This window comes from Abrus precatorius, unplaced genomic scaffold, assembly GCF_003935025.1.
Source record: "Abrus precatorius isolate BTA unplaced genomic scaffold, Abrus_2018 Scaffold5, whole genome shotgun sequence".
Classification (NCBI taxonomy): domain Eukaryota; kingdom Viridiplantae; phylum Streptophyta; class Magnoliopsida; order Fabales; family Fabaceae; genus Abrus; species Abrus precatorius.
Window position 1 is genome coordinate 22,131,033 of NW_020874395.1, and position 13,475 is coordinate 22,144,507.

The following is a 13,475-nucleotide window of genomic DNA, read 5'->3' on the forward strand; positions in this document are numbered from 1 at the left end:
GGTGAGTGCTTGGAGTCTCTCGGTTTTGGCCTTGAAAAGTTGAGAGAATGTGAGATTTTTAGGGAGGGGAGGTCACGGTTTGAAGAGAGGATGGAGACGATGAGAAAGTGGAAGGGTTTCAAGAGAGAGTGTGAGATAGTTTCTTGGTTTGGTGCAGCAAAAATGCAAATTCAGACCAAGTGTCCCCTTTTTGCATGAAAGGTGAAAATGAAATGGCCAAGGAAATGGATTCACGGTCCTAGGCTCCTTGGACAAGGTTCTAAGGCTTCCAAATTTTGAAATTGGCCAATTGAAGTAAGAGGATTGTTGCATGAAAAAGGGCTCACAGTTTTTTGTACATGAAAAGTGAATTTTAGAAAGGCTTGCAAGTAACACTTAGTGTATTTTGATAAGCAAGCTGCATGGAATGGTCTAGGCTGCATGCACACGGTTTTTGATGAGGCAAGTTCCAAGAATCGGCACAAAGTATCAAGGCTTAAAGCTTTGGACAGCATGCATGCAAAATAATTGGTCGACGAGGAATTTGACGCAACTTGGTTGACATTTGAAAGGACATTTGACATGGTGGCAATTTCAAGGAAATCATGTTGGAATTTGTGAGACAAGACAAGAAGGTTCCGAAGTTACTTGGTCTAGGAATTGGGGAACAAGATCCATTGCATGCAATCTTAGTGGCCGAACTAGATTTTTGGGATCTTCAAGGGAATGATTACTAGATCTCGTGAAGTTCCGTGCAAAATTATGATGGCTAAGTAATCATTGAAAATCCAAAGTAATGATTACCAAATCTCATGCTTTTCAAGAAAGATAATTATGACAAATATATTTATCAATTAATTATTATTACTATTTTTTGAATAATTCAAATAGAACGAAAATATACTTTCTGAACAGAATTATCAGTGGACACTTTAGACAGTACTGCAGAATAAATTAGTCCTGGATGATTCTGAAACCAAGTATTGCACGCAATTTTCCCTAAAATTCCAACTCAAAATTAAATCACTATTCTAAAAATTTTAATTTCCATCTACTCCTTCTGATACTAGAAAGTCAGAGACAGCGAGAAGTTCTAATCCAAGAGTTGCTAATTAATTCGTGAAATTTGGGGCGTTACACGTAGTGTTCCAGTTTAGTCTTCACTAGAGTGATCACTTTCACTTCTGAAAGTGGTTACACGCAAGGTTCTTCATCATGGGGCTTTCTGGAGTGATCATTATGAAACTTGAGAGTGATTACGCGCAGACACTATGGTTCTCTTTAGCTCTGAAGTGATCACTACTACTTCTGAAAGTGGTTACTCTGGCCTATCCTTTGAAATCAGCTCCCTAGAGTTATCACTATGGAACCTGAGAGTGATTACTCTCAGTTCATATTTTCCCAAAGGGTTAAAAATCCATGGAATTTGTCTAGAATCTCCTGCATAATTATTCAACTGCTCATAATTGTGAAATATATTCACAAAAATTAGTGTAAATAAGGTAAAAATTAAGAAGCTATAATATTTGACCTAAATGAGATTTTTATACTATTTATAATCTCTAAGTCTATTTTTCCTATTAAAACCCTATAAAAAGCTAGACAAAATATCTATAAATTATGGATTCATCACAATCTCGCTATAGCAAGATTCTGCAGCAGCCAGGGTGCAGAATCGTCTGATATTTTTGCTGCAGTGAGAGATGGCTCACTGTAGCGAGAGTGTCGTGACCAGAAAGGTATTTGAGGGGTTTAGGATTTGGGAAACACATTTCCACACTTTTCTCTTCATCTCTCTTCCAATTCTCTCTATTCCTAACCCGTTCTTATCGATTAAATTGTCTCTAAAGCCATTCGTAAGTTGAATTGAAGGTTGAAATTGTGTTTGGGATGCTTGGAGAATGAAACTCGTGTGGGGAGCACATTCTTTGTTGATTTCGTGTTTGGGTCTTCAATTTGAGGTAAGAGGGGACTCTACCCTATCTCCATTTGTTTTGAAATCCAAATATTTGCTCTAAGTCACAATGTGATTAAGATAAAATGTAGAAATGAGTGTATTTTGATAAAAGATTCTTGATTTAGCTTGATGAAATGTATATTGGACATGTGTGAGTGTGGAATGGAATGGCTTGATTGTGATGAGGTCCTAGGAAAATTGGATGCTTGTGCATAATGTGATTGGATGTGGGCATATATGCCGCGTGTGTGAAATTGAATATTGCGTTGTGATTTAGATTACGAATGAAATTATGTGTTAGCATGCCATCGCTGGATGTTGAAAAATTTGAATAGTTGGAAATATGTGTGAATGACATGTTAGATGCGATTGTGAATGTGTTGGAAGCTATGAATGGTTCAACGATACACTGGGGATGTGGAAGATGGGGGCGGAAGAAATACGTCGGGGAAGAGAGGGTGGTGGTGACACCAACAGTGAGCATGACTGCACCACAGGCTACACACTCTCCTCCTGACTCGGCCTCTGACTAACACCTTTGCCAAGGAGCCCATGACCACACACGTTGTATCCGTGAGGCGGGGGTTATCTGGCGACCATCCATTGTGTGAACTGATTAAGTCCCTAAGGTTGAGGGCATTAGGAAACTGTGATCATAGTGCCACAGTGAGTGCACATGTGTGTGGAATGTTTGTTTGTGCAGTGTGTGCACCTGTTTCTGAATTGAAATGGAATATTTGAAATGCGTTACTTGTGTTTGCTAATGCTTGAATTAAGTTGTGCTAGAAAATAAATGGAGTGTGCAAGGTGAGTCTCTATGCTTGCGTGTGTTGGATAGTGTTGAGTACTCACCCTTACATTGTTTTTTATGTGACCAAGACAATCACCACCGGACTTAGTGAAGGGATGAATGATACTGCTATAGGACTTAGAGTATTTATTTTCAAACTCAAATGTATTAATTAAGTTCTATAGCAATTATTTGATTCAAATTGTAATCCATCCTTATTTTGAAAGATTTTATTGAAACTATATGTTGATTGTCATGACCCCTTTTATAAGGAATCGAGAACACTGTTTCTACACCACATACTTATTTAAGATAAATAAATAATAGAGAATATAAGTATAAAATTCACTTCTCATTCAAAATAAAACAAAGTTTCTTACAACAAATATCCAATAGAACAACATAATATTACATTTAGTTCATAATATTCAAAATACACAAAATTATACAATGTAGCTCCTCTACATGAGGTCTCAAAATATAAGGAAAAAGGACTTTGATGCAAAATTACTTGACTCTAGCTTCTAACATTTCTCCACTGACCCCTCAGCCTGTGAAGTAGATGTAACAGTTGCTACATCTGCTCATGTACCACCATACGATCATCGCAATACACACGCACACAACGACATAAACATAAATGCAAGGGTGAGCTTTTAAAAAAATAAAATGAAATCGTATATATAGAGCAAAATATTACTCACAGCAACAGCCCCATGCATTACCAGCCCATCTAATGCACAACATGAAAAATGGTTTCCAACTGGTTTTACAGCCTAAGTAATCCAAAAGGAACCAAGCCGGTACAAGAACGACCCATTCCAGTATCTGGATCCAGACAACATAGCACACCACAACTCAGCATGCTCTACCATTACACGCCTACCCATCTAAACACGTAAATCAGCTCTATAATGATGCAAGACATATATCTCAGCATGATGCAACACGGCTAAAATCATTTCAATAGCTCAGCTAAGACAAATTTATAATAAATCAGCCAAATCTCAATGTTATTAAATCAGTTATCAACAGCTACAACATAGAAAGATAACTTTCAAGTATTAAATTCTTTATATCTCAGCTTTTACCAAAGAGATTTAACAAAACTGACTCAAACCTTTCTTAAATATCATATCAAACCGTTCAAAACATAGTTCATAGACTAAAATAAGCTCCCCTTACCTTGGAATGGTGATTCACTCCAGATCTACCAAATATTACTTATTTTATCGCAAGATTCACCGAAGATTTGGCTTTAGAATGGAGTTTCTCCTAAGAACACCATGAACTTCTATGAGAAAAAGAAGGAGAAAAGAAACAAACGGTGAATCTAACTTCAAACTTAAAGAAACTTACTTCAGATCCCTTAGAACAGATGCAAAATCACAGATCTTGAGAGAAATGTAAGTTTAGGAGGGTTTAATATGAGACAAAATGTTAGTATATGGCCTTGGAACCTTTAAGAACCTTGGATAGGAGTGAAAAATAAAAATTTCGTGTGAACCCCTTTTTTATAGAAAATTTTTGGAATTTACTATTCACTGCCGGAAACATTGTTCACTGTCTTACTGTTCACGCCAGAAACACTGTTCAGGACACTATTCATGCCAAAACACTGTTCATCACCTTACTATTCACGCCGAAAACACTGTTTAGGATACTATTCACGCTAGAAATACTGTGCATGAGTACTGTACACGTACTATACGCTTATGTGACATCAAGGTGACATCACTGATGACGTCACTGTTCACTTTTTTTTTTTTTAAATAATTTTAAACTCCATCTAAATCTATTCCAATACCAAATAATCCTTCAATTAGCATTTAACAAGTATAAAATATTATAGATTATTTAATAATAGATTACAAGCCTGACATTGGGAACTAATTGAATGAAATTTTATTTATTCCCACTTATTGCGAAATTAATTTATTTTAGGAAATTAAATTAAGGTGTCACAATGGATGCATTGACTGGGTAGGACTAAAATGATGCACTTGATGTTCATAAATTTTGAGTAAGCAGATTTAGTGCTTGATAATTGATGAATCCGCATTTTACTAAATTTTTATACAAAATTTATTACTTTTTATAGAAAAGAATAGACTTAGATAGTGTAAATAAGATGAACATTCCAATTAGGCTAAATAATATAGGTCTCTTAGTTTTTGGTTAATTTACATTGATTTAGATAGTTTATTTTACATGTTTTAATCATTTGAATAATGTGACAGGAATCCCTAAGCCTATTTTGAAGAATTATAGGATTTTGAGGAATTTGAGGTGAAAGTAACTACTTTGAAGATTGATAGTAACCACTATAGCAAGCTACTTTCAGCAAAGGGACCAAAGTGATCACTTTCAACTTTGAAAATAATCACTCCAAAGAGCTCAGAATCCACTAAGCTGCGCGTAATCACTTTTAAAGTTGAAAGTGATCACTCCAGAGAGTGCATAATTTCAGGAGCTGCGCGTAAACACTTTCTAAGTTCAAAGTGATCACTCCAGAGAGCCCAGAATTCGCTGATGTTGCGCGTGTTTACTCTGAAGATTCATAGTGATCACTTTGGAGGGCGCCTACCTTAGTATAAATAGATTTTTACCAAATTAGGGTGCGGACTTCTTACATTTTTCATACCTTTTCTCTTCCTTACTAAATTAGGATGATTTTCCAGAGCTTAGGGCAACCTTGGGTGACAGCTAAGGGTCCAACCTAGGGTTTGGTTTCTCATTTCCCTTGCTTTTACATTAGTGCCAATGAGTTTTTTACATTTCCAACTTGCGTTTTTGACCCCCATTTCCATGGAGGGCTAAATTTTGTGTAATCCTTGGTGAGTTCACATGGATTCTTGAGTTCCTTGATTTTAATGATAATATAACTCCTTTCTTTACATGAATTACTTCTTCCTTGTCTCTCGAATTGAATTAATGGTGAATGAGGGGGATATTGCTTAATTAACCCTAATTCGTTTTAAGGAGATTCTAAACTAGAGATTGCTTAATCCTATGTTTAATTCCAAGGTTGTGTAATCTTGGGATGAGGGATTAGAGCCTAACAAATTGCGTAATTTTGTTAGGACTATAAGGTTGATTTTTGCTTGTTAAATTAACCTAATTCATGGGAGAGAGGATGAGTGTTAAATCTTGAGTGGAATGAGGATAGAATCTATGTGAGTGAACCAAGGATTGCTACTTTCTATTGTTTTAATTAATTAAACTTGTTTGATTGTTGTTCTTTATATTGATTTGAAACCACAAAACCCCCCATTTTAATTGTTTGTTCGGTTAATGCCTTCATCATGTTTAATGAAGATTAATAGCTAATGTTCACGGGAGACAATCTAGGGTAAACCTAGTACTACATTAAGTTGTTTAAATTTTGATGAGGATTTGCAACAAATCTTTTAAACATAATGACAAATCAATTCGATCATCAATAATGAAGAAAAGCTACCCTTATCTAACATTATTAACATGCAATGGTTGTGAATGTAGCCAATGTCATCAGTCTATGCTACATTAAATATGAGAGATGCGGAATAGAACATGTCTAAACTAATCCATTTGTTTGTTAATTATTGGTACTATTTAGTTAATATATAAGCTAACTCTATGTTATTTCACATATTTAAATTTACCACATGAGCATTACCATCTATGAAAATAATGAAAATATGCAGAAGTTTTTGGATTTTGTGATGATATGTAGCTTTTAAAATTTTACGCATCAAATTTGGAGAAGGTTTTACTTTTCTTTAAGTACCTTTGTAATGAATAAAATATAGCATTCTTTTACTTAATCTAATTTGTTGAATTGATTTGATTTAGGAGTTATTTCTATAATATATATATATAACAATGGTTAATTTAAGAGCTCTTGGTTGTAGAAACCAAAACTACTATTGCTCTATCTTTCATTTGTGATCATTTAGGATACAAACTTCTTTCCTTTTGTACTTGTTTATTCCTGAATAAAAAATATAACAAAAGAATATAGACGTGTTAACATGACATTTACCATACCAATGGATAAACATCATGGCTTCAAGTAGGCAGATCATGTCAACATTTTGTGTTTTTTTTTACACGTTATGATTGATAATGTAACGTCTAAAATTTTAAATGTCTGTTTTATGCTATTAATTGATTTTCTCAATTAATTTACATGAATAAGGTTAATAAGACATTAATTGAATATTTATTAGAATTCAAATCTATGTTAATTAGGTAGACTAGAATTAAAAATTTATAGTAGAATTTTCTCTTAGGAGAGAGACTGGTATAGTTTCAGTAATTTAAATTATCAGAATAAAATAATATTATTTACCCTAGATCCAACGGTGGAGAAGCCATCCACCACACCTTGATTCAATGGTTCATAATCCACTTTATGGCTCATTTGAGACCACAAAATTTGTGAACCAATCAAAATTTGTCAAGTAACTCCATTCATCATGGCCACTTAGATATTTTGCTTTCCCTCATCGCTTTATAAAATTGATCAGTTCTCCCTCATTCTCTTCTCCATCTTTCTGCTTTTCTTACCTCCATAAGCTTTTCTCTCAAGCTCACCTACACTTGCAACTTAGAAACATCTTTGGAATCAAATTGGTGCTCAAAGGAGGTAGGGTTCTATCTATGTTAATATGCTTATATGGATGTGTGTGCCTATTTATTTCATGTTTTAAATCTTTTAATACATGATATATGTGGTGTTTTTATGATGTATAGTTGGATTAATGATGGTTTGGGTTAGTTTGAAGGTAGATCAAATAGAAAAACAAAGAAGAGAAAGAAAACAGCAAGTCTAAAAATAGAATTTTCTAGGGTTTCCGTACAAATAATATTTTAAATATTTTTAAAATATTTTTAACTTAGAATATACATCCAGATCTTTCTATACATATAAATTATTAAGCAATTGGATTAGTATAGAATTAGTTATGAATTTTTGAAGTTTGGGTTAAGTTTCATATTTTGATTTTGGCCAGGTAAGTTTGCGTAAGACATAACTCGTTCCACATAACTTGGATTGAGGTGAAACAAATTTTTTTAAAAATCTAAGATATAATAGTTTCTACCATAACAATTTCACAGTCCAATTCGTTTTGAGCAGTTCCCAGAATTTTTCCGAAGTTACCCCTAGTGCTATTGAGTCAGAAACAGAGCAACCTATAATAACCAACTTTAGAACCTTATAGCTTGAATTCTATTTAACCAAATGAAATGAAACTTTTTGGATATTGAAATTTGATTTCTTAAATTTAAAATGACATGAATTTCATAGTCATACACTTAGAATTCGAATTTTGGTGGATTTTAACATTTCTGAGTGCTGTTCTAACTAATCACAGAAGAGGTCATAGTAGAAAGCAAAAATCTTGAGCTGTATTTGTCAAAACTGAATGGGACCAATTTGGTTAGAAAATAGACAAATAGGGCTTCAACATTTAAAAAAATTCAGGTATATTGAATTCATATAACAATAAACGTAGTAAAAATAAAACAAGGCAAAATTTATCGCTTTAAGGAAAGAATTATGAATTTAAAGGTTTTGTTTATTTATTTATTTATTTGCTATGATATGTGAATGATTGTTTGTTAGCTGGCACAATTCATTGAAAAACAAATATGATATGTTATGCTACACATATTTTGTAAGAATTATGGATAAATTGTAAAATTTCAAAGATATATGTGAGATACAATATGAAAGTTATGAAAGTTTAAGATTATTGAAAGTTATAAGAAAGTCCTATATCACTTGGGCCAGTCGGTGGGAGCATTAGGAAAAGTAAACCTGACAAATCCTATATATGAACGAGCTCAATCTTGATAAGCAGACTATTACCCAGGAGTCTTATGGCCAAGAACTCTCAGGGGACCAAGGATAGAAACATATATGAGAATTAAGTACTTGAAAGTATTTTAATTAATATTAATGCATTTCAATGTTGCTTTCAATTACAACTTTAAGTACTGTTATGTCACATGTATGATTCATGTTGAGTCCTTTAATTATTTATTTAATTTCTTGTATATGTGTATCATAATCATTATGATCTTGTGTATTACAACTGTTAAACATAAAATTTACTTTGTTTCAGGCCATGTTTTCAATAAGCATAATTGAAAATTTTCCTTATTGGTTTAACAATCTTTTATTTAAATAAAAATCGAAGCAACTGAGAATAAAAGCGATGTCACATAGAAATACACAGCCCTACTGAGAATTTTCAAAATTCTCATCCTACTTAGTTGTAGGACACTGAGTTCCCGAATGTGCAGTGGGCCACGATAGTAGTTGTAGGACACTAACCTTGGTTCTAAATTGTCCGGTGAGAACTTATTAGGACTGCACTTTGATGACATTGAGCCACTAATCTTTTTGTATGTAGTGGTCCTTATATGTATTCCTGATTATATGTAAATAACATGGTGTCCTATATATATATAAATATGTATAGTTGTCTTTCTGTAAAATGTATGAGTTAAATTAATTACTATGTTTATTTAGGTTATTCCATATTCAATTTTCTTTTATTTTTGTTATTATAACGTCTCACTCTTTTATACATCTGATAATTACTACTAAATCAACACGAAATGAATGAGCAGAATAAATAAAATTTTTATTACTGTAATGGAACTACTGTATTTAGTAATTATGACTTAAGCATAAACTAAATTCAGTAGGGTGTTACAAATTTGGTATCAGAACCTGGTTATCCTAGCAAGGGTCTGAGGATTGGATTGACTATGCTTCGTATATATTCTTTAACTTTTAGATTTAATGCACTGGATTATGGTTAAATTCTAGAAGTGCATTTGTAAGAGGTGTCTGTCCATGTGAGCTATTATTTACTAGCACACTAAACTTAGTGTTGAGCCTGATTAACTCAATGACTTTTGTTTTGTGTGTTCAAAACTTAATGGTTTCGGGAGAGCGAGGTAGACCACGAATTGTACCTGATCAAGAGGACCAGACTAATTTTATGAATACGATGCAAGATATTGCGCATGCCATTAATAAATCCACATTTTACCATAATTTTTAGTATAATTTTGTTAATAAATAAGTAGTAAAGTGCTAAGCAAACTTGAAAATATCATAAACATTGCATTAATATTCATAATTGTGTAAATAGTTTTCATTTTAAGATTTTTAGTCCAATTCTTGAAAAATTTGACTTAAAAGTGACTTAATCCTTGTGCAGAAGCTTGAGCTCAGAATTTGAGTTGAAGGTTGAAGGTTGAAGTGAAGAAAGTAAAGGAATTAAGCTTAAAAGATGAAGAATCAAGTGTTATATGAAGGGCATAATCACTCTGAGTACATAGAGTGAACACTTTGAAGAAGGAAATTCATGAATATCAAGAAAGTAGCTACTTCAAGTGTTCAAAGTAGCTACACAATTGAGTGTGTAGCCACTTTAAGTGCCTAGAGTAGCTACGCAAAGCGCGTAGCCACTTCAAGCATTCAGAGTAGTTACGCCCAAGGCTAATTCAGAACTGCACAGTGCGCGTAGCTACTTCAAGTGCCCAGAGTAGCTACGTTGTCAGCGCGTAGCCACTTCAAGTGCTCAAAGTAGCTACGCAAAAATAACAGAATTTTAAATATCACTTTTAAGTGTCAACTTCGGACGATTGGAGTTATTAAATCAGTTTTAGAAGCTTCCAGAAGACCTTTGATGCTAGATTTCTCAGAGATTAATGTGTAGAAAGGAAAAAGGTAGGAAAAACCATATAAATAGAAGTTAAAGGTTCAAAAAATGGGACTTTGGTTCATTTTTGTTATTTTTCACTTTGTAACTGTTTTAACTTCCAAGGGAAGTTAGAGAGAGAGATTGGGAATGACTTTCAAGCTTTATTTCTAGAGGAATCAGAGTGAAGATTGGGTCTTTGAAGTTGTTCTTCTGCTTCTTGTCTTCTTCTTCTCTTACTTCTCCTTTCTCCATTGTAATGTTGTTCTAAACCTTTTTGGTTATGGATCTATGGATCCAGATTTCATATTGTGATGTAATTGTGGATTGAATCTTGAGATTTTAATTGAATTGAGTATGTGATTCTGTTCTTAATGTAGTTGTGAACTAATCCTTCATTCAATTAAAATTAGAGGAATTTTCATCAATGAAAATTGAGTTTATTTCTCATATCTGAATCATATGCCTAGGTTATTGAGATCTTAGGAATAAGTATCATGATCTAGTAATCCTATAATTTTCAGAACTTAATGCAGTATTTGATTAAATTTTACTTAAGGGATTAGGGAGATTTAATTAGATATTAGGATCAATGAGGCAAGGAATTGTCCTTTGGTTAAAGAAGTGAAATTAATTATTAATCAATTAAAATTCTCAAGAGTTCAGAACATGATTACATTGCAATTGAAAATCTGGTGAAGTGATTCCTAACTATTTTCCATATAGCATTCTTAATACAAATTCGTATTCTGTTTTTACAGCAAGTTTATTACCTTTTATTGTCTTTATTTCTTACTTTCACATGTTACAAACCTCTCAATAATTGTTTTGCTGAACTAATTGTTAAATTGTGAAGTGGTAATTGAAATAAGATCCTTGTGGACGATACTTGGGGCTCATATTGAATTCCAAATTTTCGTACTTGCTACAACTACCTAGTACACTTGCTAGTTAGTTCTCCAATTATGTGACAAGTTTTTGGCGCCGTTGCCAGGGATCTTTATTTTCAATATCATTAGTAGCAAGTAGACAACTAGATTGAGCTATTTGTTCTCTGTTTTCTTTTTGAAAATTTTATTTTTATACATTGAATTTTGTATTACATTTTCTGCTAGTTTTCCTGTACACCTTTGCTGTCCAATTTTGTATAATTTCTGTGTCACTGTATTTTGTGTATTTACATGTTTAGATGTTATGTTTCTTTCTTAAATTTTCATAGGATATTCTGCTAGTAAATTTTCTACACTATATTGTTCTGTATTTTCATCATTTTCTTTTAGTGTTTCTGTTGTGTTCAGTTTTTCTAGTGTTATATGCGTGGAAAAAATAAAAACAAGACTGCTTTTGTATTTGATCCGGACATAGACAGAACATTAAGGAGACTGAGAAACGAATTAATAGAAAAAAATTCAGCAAAGAAAGAATAAGAATTGGAATCTACACATTCTACTCCTAAATCGGAAGAACTTCAAATTCCTTCTCCTACACCACCAACGCCTCAAGATAAGATAATGGTTGAATAGAACATGATGAGAACTTTAGGGGATTATGCAGTGCCTAACATGCATGGATACAACTCCTCTATAGTTGGACCTACCATACAAGCCAACCATTTTGAAATAAAACCAGCTTTACTTCATTTACTTCAGCAAGATCAATTTTTTGTTCAATTTCGGATGATCCTAACTTACATATCTCTAACTTTTTGCAGCTTTGTGATACAATAAGGATGAATGGAGTTAGCGAGGATGTAATTAGATTGAGACTATTTCCATTTTCATTAAGAGATAAAGCTAAATATGGTTGCAAGCTCAACCACAAGGAAGCATGACCACTTGGGTAGACCTTGTTAATAAATTTCTTACCAAGTATTTTCCACCATCTAAAGCTGCCAAACTAAGAGGAGAAATTACATCATTCATGCAGCAAGAGAATGAATCGTTATATGAAGCTTGGGAGAGGTATAAAGAATTATTGAGGAAATGTCCACACCATCGCATACCGGAATGGATGCAGTTGGAAACTTTCTCAAATGGAATGAGTCCAGCCACTAGAACCATGATTGATGCAGCTGCGGGAAGATCATTGAATACTAAGTCATTGGAAGAAACTCAATGAATTATAGAGATGATGGCTTCATCTATGTATCAAAATTCTAATTCGAGACACTTTACAAGGAGTGAAGGATATGAAGCCAAAATTCTTGAGACTTTTCTTGCACAAAACCAGCTGCAAAGTCAAATGTTTTTAGAACAAATCGCTGCACTAACTTAGCAAATAAGCAACTTACAGGCTGCTCCAATTCAGAATACTCAACTAACTTGTGATTTTTGTGGAGGAAATCATGCTAATGGATCATGTGATGCATCTAACAATGAACCTCAAGAGCAAATTAATTATATGGAAAATTTTCAGAGACAACAACCTTCATTTCCACCTGGTTTTCAGTATCCTAATAACAGAAATCAGCAGTACTCTAATTGGAATACTCAATATTCTGCTACAAAGAATTTTAATTCTGCTTTACCTTTTTTTGGTGCAGGTCCAGCAGCACAATAATCCTATTTTCAAGGGAATCCAGCCACTCAACCTCAAAGGAATCAAAAATTCTCCAAGCCTATGACTGAAAGGTTGAATGAGATGGAGGAAACCATGCTGCAATTTATGAAAGTAACCCAAACAAGCTTCAAGAATCAAGAATCTTCCATGAAGAAGCTTGAAACTCAAATTAGACAGTTGGCTGAACAATTATCCAGCAGAGAAGAGGGGAGATTTCCTAGCAATACAGTTGTAAATATAAAAGAACAATGTCAAGCTGTAATGACTAGGAGTGGAGCTGTTGTGGGGAGTCCCAAACCTGTCGAAAAAAGAGGAAATAATTCTGCTACAAAGGAGAAATTAAAATCTGATCTAGATGAAGGAAATTTTACCTTGCTAAAATGATAAAATTCAGAAAAAGAGAGTTCTCCAAGGGCTGTAAGGAAGACAAAGAGGCAAATACTTGAGGAAGCTAATCAACCTATTGATGAGGAGAAATACAAGA

General features: G+C 33.5%; 1 non-coding gene across 1 annotated transcript; it reads right to left on the reverse strand.

The window, feature by feature from the left end:
* Positions 1-12,325: 12,325 nt before the first annotated feature.
* On the reverse strand, positions 12,326-12,432 carry LOC113868292. The gene has a single exon (XR_003505313.1). It is a non-coding gene; the product is annotated as a small nucleolar RNA R71 (small nucleolar RNA).
* Between the last annotated feature and the right edge of the window lie 1,043 nt (positions 12,433-13,475).